At 41.9% G+C, this 19425-nt stretch overlaps 1 long non-coding RNA gene across 1 annotated transcript; it reads left to right on the forward strand.

Annotated features, from left to right (window-relative positions):
• Positions 1-241: 241 nt before the first annotated feature.
• Positions 242-11231, forward strand: LOC147240813 (uncharacterized). Its single transcript, XR_015111203.1, has 3 exons — positions 242-285; positions 10391-10466; positions 11203-11231. It is a non-coding gene; the product is annotated as an uncharacterized LOC147240813 (long non-coding RNA).
• Positions 11232-19425: the final 8194 nt, after the last annotated feature.

Raw genomic sequence — 19425 nt, forward strand, 5'->3', positions numbered from 1 at the left:
ACTATTTTGGCAGGAAATAAAGAAATAAAGAGAAAGACTCCAGCATGTCTGAACCCAGAACCTTCCTGCTGTACAAGATGGATTACGTGATCAGGGCGTTCATGCGTACGAACACTAATAACAGTTGAATCAGAGAGGGATTCTTGGCCACTGGCAGGAAGAAGCTATGAGCGGTATTTGTGAAATGCGTTGAGACCATATACTCCATTTACAGAGATTAGAATTAATTCCCTGGAGACGGTACGGATCGTGTTCTGGATTAACCTCCAGACGTATTTATGGCAGGTGAGAGGAAAATTCATGATTGTATGAATAGTATGTTGATTCATTCCCTTCATTAGTGCTGAGCACGCGTGTCTCAAACTGAAAACCCTGCACCGTGGCCTGCCATCACACGCATCGACTCACTTCCGGATAATCTAATGATAATAAAAATAACCATAATACATTTTATTTATCGGTGCCTTTCGGGACACTCAAGGTACAGAAATCGAGAAACACCCCAATATGAAATATATCCAAATAACATAAAGTACATCTCCAGCTACAGACACGTACGTGAGATGGTTCTATCATCCCAGACGTGCAGCTCTGATCATGTCGCCTTGCCCTGACAGTGAATAATACACTGTACTGTACCTTCTCCCTCGCTGCTGCGCCGCTATCTCCCTGAAACTAAACACGATTGTGTGCACCTGCGGCATGTCGAGGGAGACGTTCCCAAACAAAAGCCAAAGTCTGTCAACAGGCATGATGTCAACCAGAGCGCTGTCACACATCTCTAACCCAAATAACCTCCGGTGAAACGATGGATCCACTCCATAGAGAGATGAAAAATGACTATAATATTACATAACTTTGTTTTTTTAACACTGTATGCAAATGAGATGTAAAACAAAAGTGGAAAAACATGTGATTTGCAGTACAGTTCCGTCAGTCTCTGGATATTTGTACTGTTTCCTCAGAGTTTTTCCCCTTTCAGACTAGTATAACGACAGCTGCACAAAATATATATACTTTATAATATATATATACTGACTCATTTTCAGTCAACAAATTCCAAAACAATGTGTCTCGTGTACGGAACCGATATTTAAGATGTTTCTTTTTTTATTTGGGTTGGAGAAAAAAATCTTGTGACGCAGTAACATTTGCAATCTTTTGAAATGAATCATGAATTAATATAATTCATGAGTTTTCTTCGATACTAAGCTACAACAGCTTATATGTTGATTATCTGGAATTGATTCAGAACTTACTTTCACTCTCAGTTCTAAGGACAAGAACACACAAGGATTGTAATGTCAGGGGAAGTCTAATTAGCTTGGGTCTACACGGCAGCGTGCGGAGCGCCTGCCTTGCTGTTCTTCTACTTTATTTGTTTGTTCTTTTAATTCCAGCTTTGACAACAATTGGAAGTTGACTTCGGCAAAACTCAAGTGTATTTATTCAAAAAACCTTAATATGTTATAAGACATAAATTGATGGGGTTTTTTCTTTTTTCTCTTTTTTTTCGAAAAAGAAAAAAGTTTCTGATGATTTGCTAAATGATTGATTGATTAAAAACAACAACAACAACAACAACAACAACTAAACAACAGATAGTTTTTAACAAGATAATAGTTGCTACGTGAACACAAAGTCAGGGAGGTGAGAATTGTACGTTGCGTCTGCCTGAACCTGCTGTCTCCTCTTGGTTGGAGGTTCATGTCTCCTTCGTCTTCCATGCCTTCCATTTCTCCCTTGTCTCCCATGTCTCCCATGTCTCCCACGTCTCCCACATCTCCCAGTAGCTTCTCATATGTTCAACCCTGCCTGGCAACCCCTGATGCACTACCTGATCCCCACAGGGGTCCAGCACCTACCAGGCCTTTATGAGGGCTATTTGTGACACCATTCAGGTCGTGATGACCTTCCCTGCGGGGACACGGCCCCGGGGCCAGAGAGGGAGGGGTCAGGGTGAACAACAGGGTCATAATCCTCTCCTGCCTTGACAGGCCTCCACTAATGAAACCTTCCCACACACACACACGAGTCACTGGGAACCGGCGGCCGCTGTGACACTGTTGCACTTTTAAACCAACTGAGAGGTCACGTGTCGGGGTTTGACTGAGGGTATGGACGTTAAAGACGTCTGACAGCTGGGACGTGGGGAAGGTCCCGCTGTAGCACCTGCAAACACACAGATGGTACAGTACAGCGTCCAGGTGTGACCCCAAACACTATCTGACTCTTTGACATGAAGCTGACTACAGATATGGAAATTATCGCTCTGGAGGTTGTTTATGTTTTGGTTTTGGAATAAAAGCAACATGGGGATTAAGTTGTTTGGCTGCTCCACTAAAAATTCAATATTGAATATGCGTTGTACCAAAATATTTCTTCTTTTGATGGAGATATGAATATGACTCTGTCGTTCCTTGTCAGCTTGTAAACACTGAGTGGCATGTTCCATAATATTTGACTTGGTTCTGGTGTACACAGTCTTCTCAAAGTTACTTGTGAAAGCAAATATGGTGCAAAATCATGATGTTTAAATAAAAATAAACAACACAAGATTCCAGAGCTCCAATAGCAGAAAACTAGAGGTCGACCTCGGAGGCTGCGGGGGGATTTGGTGGCTTCAGTATTCATTAAGTACTGTAAGAGTATCCTGTCTGAGCTTTTGTTGGAAGTTGTAGTGCACAAAAACTCACTACCATTGTGCACAAACAGGAAGTGACAAAGGAATTTGTTGAAACTGTAACCGTGCGACCACTGATAGAGCCTGATGCACACTTTAAAGGGTAACACACTATCATAAAACAGAAAAAAGGACATTTGTGTGTGTTTAATATCAATAATGACAAGCCTGGAAGCTTCTCTTTCAATCATTGTCCAGCTCCAGTTTTACAAAGGAAGAGTTCGTTGTTGTTGTTGTTGTTGTTGTTGTTGTTTTAAATAAACCTCCTAAGAGTATTGAAGATGAGAATGAATCAAATAAAAAAAAAAAACAGATGAAATATTCTTATTGGTCAGTGTAAAATGGATTGCGTTCGCCCTACTGTTCATTAAGTATATTTTTTAAAAATCAGTAAACAAAGATAAAGGCGTAACTCTTACCGCCTTCATGACTTCATGAGCTGTGTGTTTCTGCTACTCACATTTGCAGTACATCTGTCGTTTGGTTACTTCACCGACCGCGACAACAAGAATTCAAACGTACCCGATGGTTCAAACTCAATCTCTAGTTTGCCAAATTATAACGTTTTCTTTCTTTTCTTTTTTTTTTGTATCAGGCCTGTTGGTGGAGTGTTTCAGTTACCACTCGTGCGCTTTTCGTAGATTTCATCAAGCGCCCTGCTGCTCACTCTTGCATTCATTAGGAATAATTAGCTGTGACTAAAAAGAGCCTCACCCAACTTCAAAGTAATCGAGGAGCATTAAAGGAGGTAAACAAACTGGTCAAGCTGCTTCTAACTATGTCTTGATTTTTTTTATGTCTTTGTATCGCTGACATTGTTGTGGTTATATTTGTGTTACGCTGCGAAAACAAGTCGTGACCCGATACGGTCGTACCTTTAAGTTTTAAGCTGTACCCATTAGCAAACAGTTGATCCTTCACTCACTAGCGCTGCCATGTCAGCCTGCATCTGATCTCAACAACGCCTCTGAGCTGTTATTTTGAGCCGCACAGCACAGATGTGTCAGCTTTATTCTTTGAAAAAAAAAAAGTTTTTTTCATTTTTTTTCTGCTACTTGTGGAATTTTGAACATGAAAACTTTCTCACACGCCGCGTGTTTTTATGCTGGTTTAAGTTTGTGTGTTTGAGGTGAGAAAGACACATTTAACTTGTGTGCATTTTTCTTGCTAACCAAAAGGCGTTCATGATGCCCTTTATTTATGATATGTGCTTAAAAAAAACATCTAACTTTTCCATCAATGAGGTCGCACCAGTTTTTATTCTCTTTTGTAAGGTTTTGTTTTGGACACGTGTGTCTTGTACTGCTAAATGCTCCACCATCAGGAAGTTGCTAACTGTCTGTTAGCCGTTTGGTGCTGAGCAGGTAGGCTACTACTGCTTTCTAAATATGAACCAACCAAGATCAAAGCTAATCATAACAGTACGGTTGCTGCCAAGTCAGGGTTCTACAGAGTTGGGTTCTCACTTTACTTTAAACCTGTGATTCAGCACCCAAAATGTTATCAAGCAGAATGTTAGCTGCCATAAAAAAGCTCAATCTAATTAAACTGCCATTCATGATTAATCAGTTATCCATTAATCAGTTACCACAACCAGCAGTGAGTAACAGAATAACCTTTACTGTTTGCTCACTTAGGGGGGGGGGGGGGGTAGTTCAAGAATTCCGCCATGAGTAATTGTTTTTAATGTTGTGAACTTTGATTAGTTTCCACGGTAACTACTGCTGTGGTTGAGAGTGTGGGTTGGTGGAATCGCAGGATCACACCTGCAGCCCAAAGCCTTTGGTCTTCCTGCTTGTGGCGAATGTAGAAATACGGACAGCCTGGCGAGTTCTGTGAAAGAATACTGGCTCTCTGTCTGTATGGATGCGACCGGCTCACTCTCAGCTAATGAAAACGCAATCATTCGTTCGTTCCAGTTAATTCTAAACAAGTGAAAACTGAACGTTCCCTCTAAATTGCACACACTGGCACTTTAAGACAAATGCATGTACATGTAATGTATAGAAAGTCCTAAAACCACAGCAACGATTGCTTTTTTCTTCTTCTGGGTTTCTCTCCTCGGCTGCGGCTTCTGAAAGACTTCAAGGTTTTCGCTTCTCAGGCCTCACAGATCATCACCGGCAGTATCGGATCACCAGCGGGAAGGGAGCGGGACACAAACATGTCCTCGATTGCTGAATGTGACTTTGCTGCTGACCTTTGTTTATGGTCTGATAGTTGTTTTCCACAATCATCCATCCTTAATAACATAAAAGCTTAACGACTATATTTTTCTGTTGCCACACCTAACGACCTGACTGGAGCATAGAGGCGGGCACAAACTGTCCTGAGACTTGAAAGAACTTCAAACAATGCAAAATTCAAATGTAATAATTGGTTTTCCTAAGAAAGGAATGCAAGTATTTGTGTCAACTGTAAACACCCTCATTAGGGTTTAGAATTTCATTCACACAGACCTTATATCACTCTGTGGAAGGGTGTGTTGTCATCATTTCAATATGTATTTATAGGTATTTCATTCATTCAGTGTGTGTGGTCCGTAAACATCAACACGTTCCCGATCCAAACCTCCGTCTGCAAGACTGAATTCAACGCCTAAAATTGTGTTCAGAGTGAAATGAAGGAATTTTTCGGAGACACGACGACTCAAGCAGACGTGCCAGAAAAATATAACCACACACGTTGAAGACGATAGAGAAAAATGCACTTGTCTGTGACTGGTTAACCTGGAGCGTAATTTACTCGGTTTGACAGCTGGTCCAAAAATTGAGGTTTGTGACAGAAATCAGCTGCGTCGATTTTGACACACACCCGTCAAAGTTATCACAGCAGCTGGAAACTCGAGGGAAACAGAAAAAGAGACAGCAGACGTGTTTGAAAGAATCTGTTTTTTCTCTCAGGTGGACCCCCTCACCTTTTGTTGGAGCCTCTGCATTGACATCAGATCAGGAAACAAATTCTTTCTACATAGTTGATACGAAAAATGATGGATGATCAGAAAAATTCGTATTTGTGTCATCGGGGGGATCTACCGCAAACAACATACTTCTGGTAACAAAGAGCACATGTTGCACGATCAGGGCTTTTGAAGGAAAATGCAGCTGACACGTTAAATGTGGCCGTGATGTTTGCTTTACTGTAGCTCCCAAAAAAGTGAAAATGGATACTTTTTCATAGATGTTAACATATTCTCTTGAAAAGTTTGTACGATAACTCGTGAAAAGTTTCTAAAAGAACGTCAGACAACTCAAAACAACAAATGTGTCCAGCAAGAACCTTCAGGAAAATTCACATTTCTTTTCTTTTTCAGAGGAAAAATGCAACATTTCAAGGTAGTTGAGAATCAAACTGGTAGGTTTGGGCACTAAAAGCCAAACTTTTGACTTAGTTTTTATATAAAAATGATGGTAAACGTCCCCACATTTCGCTCCTTGGCTCACAATTACATAGGTTTTCTGTTAGCTGGGCCATAAAAAACCTGGAGGTCGGGAAATTTGAAAATAGCATCTCCAATAAATAAATAAATAAATAAATTACAAAATAAAATAAAAAAAAAACAAAGTAGCATCTCCAGACCCTGCAAAGTTTTTGAAAATTAATTGTATTTTGGGAAAAAAAAAAGAACTGACGTATTGAAGATGAAGATGAGGATGATGATGATTGATACTTTTTTTTGTTGCTGTGTCAAACAGTACAGCTTGACTTTAATTTAAGCTTCTTTTTCATGTACGGACAGAGGTTTCGGACGATGTCTTGTTGTGGAAATGTTCCTCAAAGATGTGGAAATGTATGGAAAATGAATGGCCAAAAAAATAGCGTTTAAATATTGGACCAGTTATGGTGCATAACACTTTGTAGGTAAACCAGTGCATGAGAAAACCTCAGTTGATTACTTTAAGAAGAACAAATCTGCAAAGCTTTAAAAAAAAAAAAAAAAGGATCTACGTTGTTTTGGTCGTTCAGAGAGATCGGACGTGATGAGGACACATTTATTAATGCTCAGCTCATACTTGTTTAACCGAGTGTATCCTGTACGTCGCACCCGTTCACTGTTGTTGTGCTCATGAGCGACTCGGTCAAACTCTTTTATCTCCTTAGTAAAACACCTCATATCAACATTTGCTTGTTGGTAACGCAGACATCCGCACAAATGAATGTAAATTTCCCTTTCATGCACACTTGCCAAAAGGCACAGACAGGAGGATGCAAACTGTGTTTTTGTGTGTGTGTGTGTGTGTGTGTGTGTGTGTGTGTGTGGTGTCCAGGCCAAAGGACTGATCACTTTCCACACCCGCAGTCTCTTGACCCTTTATCTGACTCAGGAACTGCTCTGTAAGGATGACAGCAGCGTGATGAAATGGCAGCCTTTTAGAGCAGAGAGCGAAAAACATGGCGTGATTTATCTTGGCAGCTTGTTTGTTATTCTTAATGAGATTTTAAGAGACCAAAAGGGAAAAAAGGGGAAAAAAAATTATCAAATGTCCCTTTTTAGATTGGAGTTATTTCACCACCAGGACCAAAACAACCTCTTTTCAAAAGGTGAGGAATGCTGCAGCGTGCCGGCATCTGAACTCACCGACTGGCTTCAGAGATGAAGACCAGTGATGGTGGCGTGCAGGTGGAGGAGCTGGAAGTCTTCAATGTGTTTTACCTTGATCTCCATTTTGGCTGTAATATTGCCTGAGTTGAAATATTTTGTTGTTGTTGTAGTGCCATTTACTAAGATTTTTAGTGGTCCTTATCAGTCACTTTTCATGAAATATGTTCTGGTTCTCCCTTTTTGTCATGAATGTTGTTCTTGCCTGTATAGCAGTCTTGTTGTTTTCCTTTATCTTTTATATTAAAAAGCGTCTGACATGTCAACCGCTGTCTTCTCCTTAACAAATCAAAAGGTGTGCGGCGATTCAGACGTGCGGCGGTCAGCCAAGACCTCATTTCATGACCCGGAAGGAGTGCAACCAGCTGTAAACATAACACATCTCTTATCGCTATGGTGATATGACAACTGGGTTCTCAAACACTTTGAGCAGATACAAAGCAGCATTAGCATCTCTTGGTGTCATGTTTCTCTTGCATTGGTAAATATGTGTAGCTGGTTTAGCTAGGTGTTTGTTGGCGCTCGCTCTGTCTGGTTCTTTAGCCCGACGCTACCTGCTCGTGAGCTACTCTCCAGAGCAGATGAACGCGAGGTTTCTGAGCTTCTTCCCTGAGAAAAATTGCTTTGTTTGGAAACAACAGTCATGAATGCAATTAGAAGTGAATAAAAACATGAAGTAGAGGGTCTTGGGCCGATTCTCTATGGGTTTGTCATGGCATTCACCAGTTTAAAAAAAAAGCATCTTTTTCTTTTGAGTTTCCTCAGATTTTTTAGAATTAAAAATTTTTTTTTGAATGGCATTGATGATCTAGCACACGTTATCTGCTGAGGAATCCATCAACTTGAAATCAAAGTGAACTTAAAGATGCCACTACCCACCACGTTCGATGGCTGTAACGATGGTCATCAAAAACAAAAGAAGAAGAAGAAGAAGAAGAAGAAGGCTTTGTTTATTGGTCAGACGTGGGCCTGCATTTAGTGTATATTTCTATTTCTTCCTCCCCCTCTCTATACAGTAAACGCCTCTGGTGATGCTGCGTTTTCAAAGATCCAACTTTCACGTGGTTACAGGAGCTGTTAAGGCTCAAATTTGTGAAACACTGTTGCGCTGGCAGTTGTGTCGGGGTCAGTGAAGCGAGGACGGCTCGTTCTACAGCGTGTTTGTTTGGAAGCCCTCCAACACCCCCTCTGGTCTCCATCTGCCTGTTTGGTCCACATTTTATACGCACCTGAGTGTAATTGCCAGTTTCAACACTTGCCCAAGGGAACCGAGGAGCAGAACTATTTATCATTTTATTGTCTGTGAATGTTCATGTCATTAATTAAAAAAAACAAACTGCAGTGACTTTATAAATAGACTGTCACCACGGATAATCACCATTTAGAAAGCATTTCCCTTTTCTTCTGTCATTCAAAAACTGGACAAAACTGGATTTTTCTGCACAGGAAACACGTTGAACTCCACTTCTTAGACTTTTGTCTGGGACGTTTGTTGGTCACTGAACCTGAAACGAGCGTGTTCTCCTGAAAAGACCATAGGAAGATGAGAGTCAGGGACAAAGGCCTGAGAGAGAGAGAGAGAGAGAGAGAGCGGGAGAGAGAGAGAGAGAGAGAGAGAGAGAGAGAGGAATTAAGTGAATAAGAAAAGACAAAGACCTGGCTAGGAGCACAAAGAGCCAGCATGGGGTAAAGCAGAATGAAGTAGACTAAAAGAACTACAAGAGGTCTGTATTAGCAAAACTCATGCTCCTAATATGCTGTTCACCAACTCATAATGTGTGAAATGTACAGCAGGCGTGCTGTGAGGTGATTTTAACACCCTAGCATGCTTCTCTCCATAATTGCCTCCACGACTTTCTCCCTGGTGAGATCCCAGCAGCGTCCTGTTGTTATTCCAACACATTCCACCGTGTGGATGCTGCTCTCGATAAACCAGCCAGGAATCTCACCTGATCTGGAGATTAAATGTAGAATACCTGCGTTAGTATTCACTGTACCAGCGGGAGCAGACAGAGGCAAGGGTGACATACACAGACAGCGTCCTGATTTCTGTCTCTTCACAAACACGCCTCCCGAAACATTTGAAATATACATCATTTCATTCGTGCCTCACATTTAATGTAGCGAGCTTCTCTTCTTCCAGGTCATTTGATGCGGTGAAGAGACGGCTGATTCAGTGTTTTTCTAATAACATTCGGATGAGGAGACCAGTTCTGTTGCTAAGCTCAGTGTTGACATGTTTTGATGATTAGCTAACAGCTCTTTTATATTGACAACCATCTAAATTGGAACTATGTTCAATGAAATGTACTTTCTTACAGAAGCGAGGGAAAACAAGCTAGTTAGCTTAGCATGAAGTGCAAAGACAAAAGTGAAGTGCTGGTGCCGACTGGTCCAAAGGTTCCACTGTGTTACAAAATCAGAACTTGGGGTTTTGGGTGGTTCCTGTGCAGGACAATGAGACGGTGTTCTCTGCCAAGACATCACTTTAAAATGGCATTATGGCTTTATTTTTACTTTCTTTCAGTTTGATGGATGAATTTGCTTTCTTTTGTGACATTAGAGATGATTGTATATACACAAAAATCACAATTTTTCCCAAATTAAAATCATAAAGCAGCATCAGGTAGGTTTTGTGAGCAGCAGTGGCCTCACAAGTGGTGAAATACAGGACACTGATACATTCGAAACTGCGTTGTCTGCGTTACCAACAATGTTTATGAGAGGTTCTTTAATCTCTTCCAACCTAAACATCCTTCATTATATATATATATATATATATATATATATATATATATATATATATACACACACACACATATATACACATATATATGTGTGTGTATATAATATGTGTATGTATATATATATATATATATATATATATATATATATATATATATATGTGACACAATAACAGAATGAAAAAAGAGGAAGAGGAATAAGGAGATAGATGTTCACTGTTTTGCCACTGCACTGTTGATATATTTGTGTTATTATGGTAAGAAGAGAGCAACAACAAATCCCAGTTAACACCCGCTGAAAGACTTAATAATGGTAGACAGTCTCGTCTACATTTGTAATTTTCTTTCTTTCTATGCCGGCAGATCCTTGCAAACATCCTTATCCACATTTTTCATCTGGACCAGAGTGCTCCAGACCTCCATCCCTGGCCTCACTCAGGTAATGATCTCTGGGAAAGCGTGGCTGAGCGTGAAATATTTTGGCAGAGTGTTGGCTGGTGTCACCGTCTGATTCTTGACCTGTCCCTCACAGATCCCCGGCAACAACCCCATAGATCAAAGCTGGACAGAGAGGTCACAGAGTTCAGGCCCCTGGTGGGATGATTAAAGACGCTGCACAAATGACAGCTACTCTCTCTCTCTCTCTCTCTCTCTCTCTCACACACACACACACACACACACACACACACACACACACACACACACACACACACATTCTATGAACATTATAGTCTCTTGCTCTGTCCCCAGCTATGAAATATATCCTCATGTTGCTGAGGTGATCAGGGGGACTAACAGCATGCGGCGTTTCTCTGCTGACAATGAGGTCATCCAGTCAGCTCAAATATGAGGAAACAGCCCCTTTGCCTCTCTGTCACGCTAATCCCAAAGCCATGAGCCTGCAGAACCCTGTGCCGCCTGACAGATACACACCTAAAAAACACTCTTAACTGCTCAATTACCTCTTTGCCACAGGCCGCGGGCGTCGACAGACAGCTTCTTACTGGGGTAATCCGGCAGAGCTCAGGATGGGTTCAGGCAGACGAGGGGTAAATGAGCCGGGGGCTGTGTGGGGGGAGGTTTAGAGTGAAAGAAGTCAGAAGCACCAACGATACCCAGAGGGAGCAGGATGACTGATTCCTCTAAGCTTTGCCATGTTAATTTTGTCCCTGCAGGTTCATCTATCAGTGTAACCTGGAGTTTGAAGTCCAACTTTGATGACACCAAAGTGAAACTATGATGAATCATCTCAATAATCGCAGCGGGAACTGTTTGTCATTCTGTACCAGGTTGTAGGTCAGTGTCTGCGCTGTGCGTGCGGAGGCTAACCTGACGTGACATGTGGTTTGTTTCACAGATCCATCATTCATAAAAAGTGCATGAAAAAAAAATACTTAGCAGATGATTGGAAGAACCAGCTGTCAATCAGGGGCTGAATTTAACCCATGAGATCAACGAACTGATTTAGAAGCTGAATCCAGTCAGAAGAAAACAGATGAATCCTCTCTCCAACTGTGAACAGTGAACAGTAGCGGCATCTAACCTCTCCAGGATTGTTGTTTTGAACAGGGAGTTTGACTATCATCATGCTAGTATCTCCAAACAGGTCTCTGATTGGTCCAAACCACTGGCGGGCCTGACTGTTTCTCGTGTGCTCCACAAATCAGGAGTTTTGATCTGCTGATGAGCTGCTTTTCATGGGGTGAATCAGGAAATACGGTAAAACCCTTTGAAAAAGTAGAGAAGACAAATGAAATTCAACCCGTTTGTGTTCAGATGGATGGATAACTGATCATCACATGAGAGATTGTTGTTCTCCCATTTTCTTCTGAAAGTTTTGTTCATTGGGAAAACCACCATCCTCCTAACCTCAATCACGTCACCTTAACTAGATACACAGTCCAACCCGAACCATTGTCTTTTCCTTGTTTTTAAACATTGGTCACGCAGGCATGTGACATCATCCTGATAGCTGCTGTTGATAAGTTGTTGTATTTGTCATTCTGGAGTCACAGGCGGCCAAATTATTTTTAAGAAAATGGATTAAATCATTCTAAAAGAGGAACGTTGAAAAAAAAGTTTGTTTCTTTACTCGCACAATTAAAGAAAATGAAGACTTGTGACACAACTGGAGTGACTCAGGATTGCCACAGATGGATCACAAAGTAATCCATCCATCCATCCATTTTCTTCCACTTATTCCTGTTAAGGGTTGCGGGGGGGGGGGGGGGGGCTGAAGCCTATCTCAGCATCCCTCGGGCGAGAGGCAGGGTTCACCCTGGACAGGTCACCAGTCCATCACAGGGCCAACACAAAGAGACAAACAACCATTCACACTCACAGTCACACCTACGGTCAATTTAGAGTATCAATCAGCCTCGTCCCCTCTTGATGTCTTTGGACTGTGGGAGGAAGCTGGAGTACCAGAGAGAACCCACGCAGGAACAGGGAGAACATGCAGACTCCACACAGAAAGATCCTGTGATGGAGCCGGGGCTCGAACCTGGAACCTTCTAGCTTTGAGGTGACCACCGTGCTGCCCCACACAGTAATTTCAAGACAACTTCATTCAGGTAAGGTTCAGATATTGGTGAAAATATCTGAACTTAAACTTAGTCATTGTATTGCTGTAGTATCAAAAAAATTCAGGGCACTGAGACCTGATGCAAACACCAAGTGGTATAATAAAGAAAGGGGGCAATCAAATCATCACACACACACACACACACACACACACACTAACACACACACGCATATGCCTGCACACACACACGCGCGCACACACACACACACACGCAAAGTCATAAAACTTCCGATCAAGCTGGACTCAAGTCTGCCTTTGCTAAATCTCTGTCTATTCTATTGAGAAGAACAAACAAGAGGAGGAAGGGGGACGGAGACAGCCAACAACAGGAACCCTGGCAGTAGTGTTGGGCAATGCCTGGCCTACTGACTGGAACTGAATGTGAGGACGGAAATGAGGGGGAACACATCTTTACTGGACTGGCACAGCTTGTGGGGTCCGTCCAGTGCAGGAGGCACCTCATTCTTCACCACCCGACTGTGACCAGCATCCTCTTCCTCAGCTTGCCCTCTTTCTTCCGCATCATCCTGATGTTTGTTTGTTCGCTCGTGTGTTACAGGCTCCCTGGATTGAAACTTTCCATGAACTTCTGTGTTCAGCTTGAGTGAACGGATGAATCACTTGCACAACTCTTGTTACGCACTGTGAATATTTGATGTTTCGGTTTGTCTGAATCTTCCTAGGTGGCCTCGGAGACGCTTACAACACGCACGGGTCATTCTGATGGTTTAAGTTTTAGCACGCAGACACAGACGCAGACAGCTGTATGACTGAGAATTGCGTGATATCAGAACCGCCACATGCTCCTCAGGGAAGATTACATGTACAGTAAGAATGCTAGCAGGCACCTGCTGAGGATTTTGGAAAAAGAAATTCCTCTCATTCATGTTCTCTGCGCTCAGCAGTGACCCCTCAGTTCACACACCAGCATTCCAAAGGTACTTGAGGGAGGAATGATCATTTCTTTCCAGCTTCAGCCTTTGTCCTGCGTACATTCCTTCGACACATGGAGCAGATTTGGGTAACGACGGCCTGACAGCTGATGTTGAGCTGATGATGTTTGGAGCCACAGGCGAGGGCTGCATTTACTGATACACTGTCAGCATCTGTAGGCGGTTTATTGACACGCAGATGAGGTGAATATGCAAATGTAATCTCATTAGACGAGAAACTGCTGAAGATTTCTCATTACTGCATGTTAACGCCAATAAATGCCTAAATGCTTCACGCACACGCACACACACACGCACACACGCACACACACACACACACACGCTGGTTATGGCTTGCTGTGCGGACATAAACAAATTAGTAAATGCAGTTACACCACCAATGCATCTTAAGGAAAGAATATTATGAATATATGAACATTATTTTCTGCTGTGAGTGATGCGACTGCTGGAAAAAAAACATTCAGTTGAGGTCCAAAGTTAGAATTGGTTTACATGCGTCGAACAGAGATGCTCCTGTGTACTTTAAAACAACTCTGTCATGAAGCAATACTGCAGTACCGTCACAATATCCTGCAGTACTTCTCACAGGAGCAGCGTTGAAAGTGGGGAGAGAGTCGTTTACTTCCAGAAAATGTAAAATATTTGTTTAAGTGAGTTATTGAATTTTTGATGTTGAGACCTAAATGAGGGATTCAAAAGGATTTGGATTCAGAAAGTGGATAAAATGCTATCAAATCTCACTGCTGCATCAAGCCTTCTAAATATAAATCACAATAACAGACGATCAGACGGGCAGAAAAGCTCTTAAAGAGAAAGAGAACTTTAATGCAGGCGTCTTAACGCCCTCGCCGTTCCTAAGTGTTCAAAATGAGCTCCTCTAATCGTGTACTGCCGAGTCTGGCGAAGGAGAGTTGGTGTTATTTGCGACAAACAAAAAAGTCCTCTCAACTCACGGCTGTGAAAATTCACCCATTTTAATGTGTTTTACGACACCAACAATCCAAATCAGTGTAAATCTTTGAGCTGTGGAGTTTTTTTTGGTGGGGGGGTTTCCGGCACGTCAACCTCTGCATGACTGAGCTGGCATGTTCGGGGAGATCGGAGGACATTTCTGAGTGGTCAGATCACTGTTTGTTTAGGGTTGGAATATCTGTGTGTGGCTGCAGGAGGTCCCTGATCGGTGTCAGGGCGAGAAGAGAGAGGCACCACCTGGAAGTACTTCTCCAAGGTCAAAGGTCAATGCTATTGGACCTGAGTGACAACGTCTATAGGTAAACAAAATCATGCGTGTAATGAGAGAAATGTTGACTCCAAAGGAAGAAAAGAAAATGTGGTCACACCTTGCCTTACCTTTTATTTTTGCTTTGTAAAATATATAACTTAGAATATGCATATATGCCATAAACATATAAACCACACTATAGTCATACAGGTTTGAGCATATTAAGATATTTGACAAAATCCCTCTTAAATCCTTTTTTTTATGAAATAATCCTTAATTTATAAAAAAGATCTTAAGACCATACATGTCATTTACTGATAAAATAGCTAAAATGACACATATAGTGCATGTTATTTGAGTTTTTTTTATTTGTGATACATTTGAAAATCAAGCACAGATATTATAATATAAAATAAAATGTTTGTGTAAATATGGAAAATACTTTCCATTGTTAGAAACATGAACATTAAAGATATCAACACATAAAAGAAAACATCTGACTCGTGTTTTTCTTCTATTTTTTCAAGGAAACAATCGATCTATCAATTACAGACCAAACCCTCTTTTTTTTTTCTTCCTCTTTGTTTCTTTGACCTCAGTGCAACCAAATTGTTCAATACAATAATAGGAAACATTAAAAAGCTTTTATATCAGCAGCGGCATCTCTCCAGACGTCGTTTATCATGAGGGGTATGAGTAAAATAGGGACAGCTCCAGGAAGGCATCCGCCAGGGAGGCTCCCTGAACGGAGAAGAATAGTTGTCACCGTGTTGTCAGGGTGTGGAGGATGCTGCAGGGTGGCAACCACGCCAACATACCACGAAGACACAGGAGGTATAGAGGTAATGCTCTCAATGAGTACAGTCTTCAAAAACAAAAACAGTGTCTGTCACCGCAAACGGAGTCCTTCTGCCGTCTAGAGGTGACATTTTCCGAGAAACTGCATGCTTTTATTTTGAGTCATTTCCAAAAGAGATTTAAAAGAAAAAAAACACCACAGATAAACTCAAGTCCCTGAGTAAAGTTTACGGTGCAGTAAGGAGGTCATGATGCTTTTTAAACGAACTTGGCAAAATCAAAAGGCATCAACAGTTCTTTGACCCAGATCCAACCTGAATCCTGATTCAACCAAGGTCACTGAAGCATCCTAGTGAGTATTTAGTCTATTGGCTCCTCATAACATCCACAGGGGGCTCGCAGTCTTCTTGTCTCTGCTTATCGAGGCATGCCAGACATTCCCTCCTCTGTGTACGAGCATGTTAGTGTGTGCGACAGCGTGAGCGTGTTCCAGTGCGTGGAGGTGTTTGTGTGTGCATGCTCTGACCTGAGCATGGACATGAAGCTAACATGTTAATTCACCTTCTCAAAATTCCAAACACTTGTAGCACACACGAGCCAAACCAAGGGGATGGTTTCCTGTTTTGTTCTCTGCCCTTTTTGAAAGGAGAGACTCCCACCTTTCTACTGCCCACGGTCCACCTAAAACCCCCCTCCCACACACAAACACACACACCCACACACACACACACACACACACACACACACACACACACACACACACACAGACCCTCTGCATCAAACGCTCCCTCCCTCCCTCTTCAGAAAAAGCGATGGAAAGTCTGGTGAAGAAAAGCTCTCAAGGTTTTCATCGGTGAGTAGTTTTCCATTTCAGGGAGATTTTCTGCATTGGGCTTTTGTCTCTTATCTCGCCTAAAAATTCTACGTAAGTGTCTCTGAGCTACCTGTTCCATAACCAGGCAGCATGGCTTCCTGTTGTTCACACCAGACTTTCCAAAGTACAAGTGGTGCTGAAGCATTATTGGAAGTCTTTAAAGGAACAGTCTGCTCTCCTGCAGGTAGACCTGCGAAGGCTCGTTCCTGCAACGAGAGGTTCAGCAGCTGACCAACAAATAAAGACGTTTTCCGCAAACCAGACTGTCCGGTGTGGCTCTTCTGTGGTGTGAACACAAAACAGAATTTCATGATGGCCAACAGTTTTCTCCCTTTTTGTCATGTTAAATAATATGCAGGATAGTTTTTAGTTAAAAGGACTTACTATTAAAGCACTTCAACCATTCAGCACAAAATGACTGCAGAAATTTAATAATCTTTCATGTGCTATTACACACATTTTCAAATATACCTGCAAATAATCATGCTATTTCCTCCAACCATCCATTCACTGATCGCTGCAGCAATGACATCACCAACTTTACTTTTCTTAGGTTTGATTCTCTGGTGGCTGCATTCCAACCCTCTGTATAGCACCTTTGAATCAGATGACAGCAACATAACAGAGGAGGGAAGGCCTGCTTCAGGTGTGTTAATCCCTCCTTCACTCATTTGTCTGCAGTGTGTTCAAGGTTGCACGCACGTCATGGGAACGCAGGTGTTTTAAGAGGACTACCAAAGTCCACAATCAAAATAGAGGGTGCTAACATGACAGCGAGGCATCAAGAACCACTTCAATTTACTTCTACTTCCTGTCTACATGGATTCCCTCAAATTCTTCCATAAACATTTGGTTTGGGAGGCAATGTTAAGTTTTGACCTAAATCTGTGACAGGATTCTGAGCACCGGCGAAAAAGACGGACAAAAATGGTGGATTAAAAAGTTTTACGGGGAGTGATTTGTGATGTGTCTCTTAGCCAATTAGCTAACATTAGCAAGAAAGCTAAGCTTATGGTTGACGTCAAATAACATTACTGCTATCAACTATAATGTTTACTAGCTAGCCAAGATAAGCTAGCTAGCATACATTAGCTAGCCAACATAAGCCACCAAAGATTAGCTAGCCAACATTAGCTAATCAGCATAAGCTAGCTACCAAACATTCCTAGCCAACTTTAGCTAGCCAACATAAGGTAGCCACCAAACATTCCTAGCCAACTTAAGCTAGACAACATAAGGTAGCCACCAAACATTCCTAGCCAACTTTAGCTAGACAACATAAGGTAGCCACCAAACATTCCTAGCCAACTTTAGCTAGACAATATAAGGTAGCTAGCGAACATTAGCGAGCCAACTTTAGCTTGCTACCAAAAATCAACTAGCCAACATTTTCGCTTTTCCCAGAAGAATGCTCCATATAACCATTTTTAGAACAGAAAGTGGAGATGAATATAAGGGTTACTGCACTACGCGGTACAAACTGTAGAAGGTCAAAACGCTTGTTGGTGGTGGTGGTGCCTCTCATTTACCTCTGCGTTTTGTACTTTAGTGAGTGGCAGGTGAAACAGAGTAAATTGTTTTTGAAGCTAATGAATGATTTGCAAAGTAGCCTCTCCTTTTCAGGTATACAGCTTCAGTACACATTTTTATTAAAACGCGCATGTGATTTTAGAAATGTGTATGTTTTCAAAATGGCTGGTAACTTAAAGGTAATACAGTGTAAAGTGACAGAAATATTTGCCTTTCCACATATTTATTCTTATTATTTGCAGATCAGGCTTGTTGTTAACTGGACCATTTGAATAGGAAACATTTGGACTAATTGGAAAGAAAAGGTCCCTCACCAATGTGGACAAAAATGGTGGTGAGTAAATTCAGTGCAATATCCATCCATTCATTTTCTACCGTTTATCCTGTTAAGGGTCCGGGGGGGGGCTGGAGCCTATCCCAGCAGCCTTCAGGCGACAACCATTCACACTCACAGTCACACCTACGGTCAATTTAGAGTGTCAATCAGCCTCGTCCCCCCTTGAAGTCTTTGGACTGTGGGAGGAAGCTGGAGTACCAGAGAGAACCCACACAGGAACAGGGAGAACATGCAGACTCACACAGAGAGATCCTGTGCTTGAGCCGGGACTTGAACCCGGAACCTTCTTGCTGTGAGGCAACAGTGCTGACCACTGCACCACTGTGCAATATCTAAAGAATTTTAAATTAAGCTAATAATTTTATTGGTCTGCCTGCAACAATGGAAAATATGAATTACAACGTCTTATAATAAAATCGCACTTCCAAGCTGCAACTGCTAGTAATCAAGTGAAGCCCAAATACACCTGACACAGGCTGGGAGTCCAGTCTGCTCTGTGATTGTTTCATAAACGTATAGGATGTCCATTTTACATTCATATTCCAACACACTTCTATTGTTATGCTGCTGCTGCTGTCCTTATTCCAGCCTTATATAACACACCTTTAAATCAATATCAAATGAAATCACAGCCAACAACAGGAAATTCCTTCTCTGTTTGATTCTATTAAATAGTAGAGGTGTTTCCCGTGTTCCAGTAAAAATGAGGCATTTTTGAGGAATCTTTGTTGTAAATAAACATGCGGGTTAGAGGGGAGGGGGTGAGCTGAATGGGGAGGGAGGGAGGCTCTTTTATTGCAACAGCTGATTGTTCTCTGAGTCAAAACAACACACGTTCAAGCCACTGTGGAATGGCATTGTAATAACAAACAATCCTTATTTTCTGCCATCAAGGTTTATACAATCTGAATTGTCAGGTTGTGGAAAAGGCGAGCGCCCAAAGTGGGTGCAAGTATCTGCCTGCAGAACACGGGATCGCAATAACAGGAACCAGCGAGAGGCTCCTGCAGCGCTGCAGATAAGAACTACACTCAACGAGGACCCCAGGCTGTTGAAGCTGCCTCATAAAAAGTTCCACTAATGAATCAAGCCATTAGCAG

Source organism: Aulostomus chinensis, chromosome 22 (genome assembly GCF_037954235.1).
Source record: "Aulostomus chinensis isolate RoL2024-O1b breed Wild chromosome 22, RoL_Achi_v1.0, whole genome shotgun sequence".
NCBI classification, from domain to species: domain Eukaryota; kingdom Metazoa; phylum Chordata; class Actinopteri; order Syngnathiformes; family Aulostomidae; genus Aulostomus; species Aulostomus chinensis.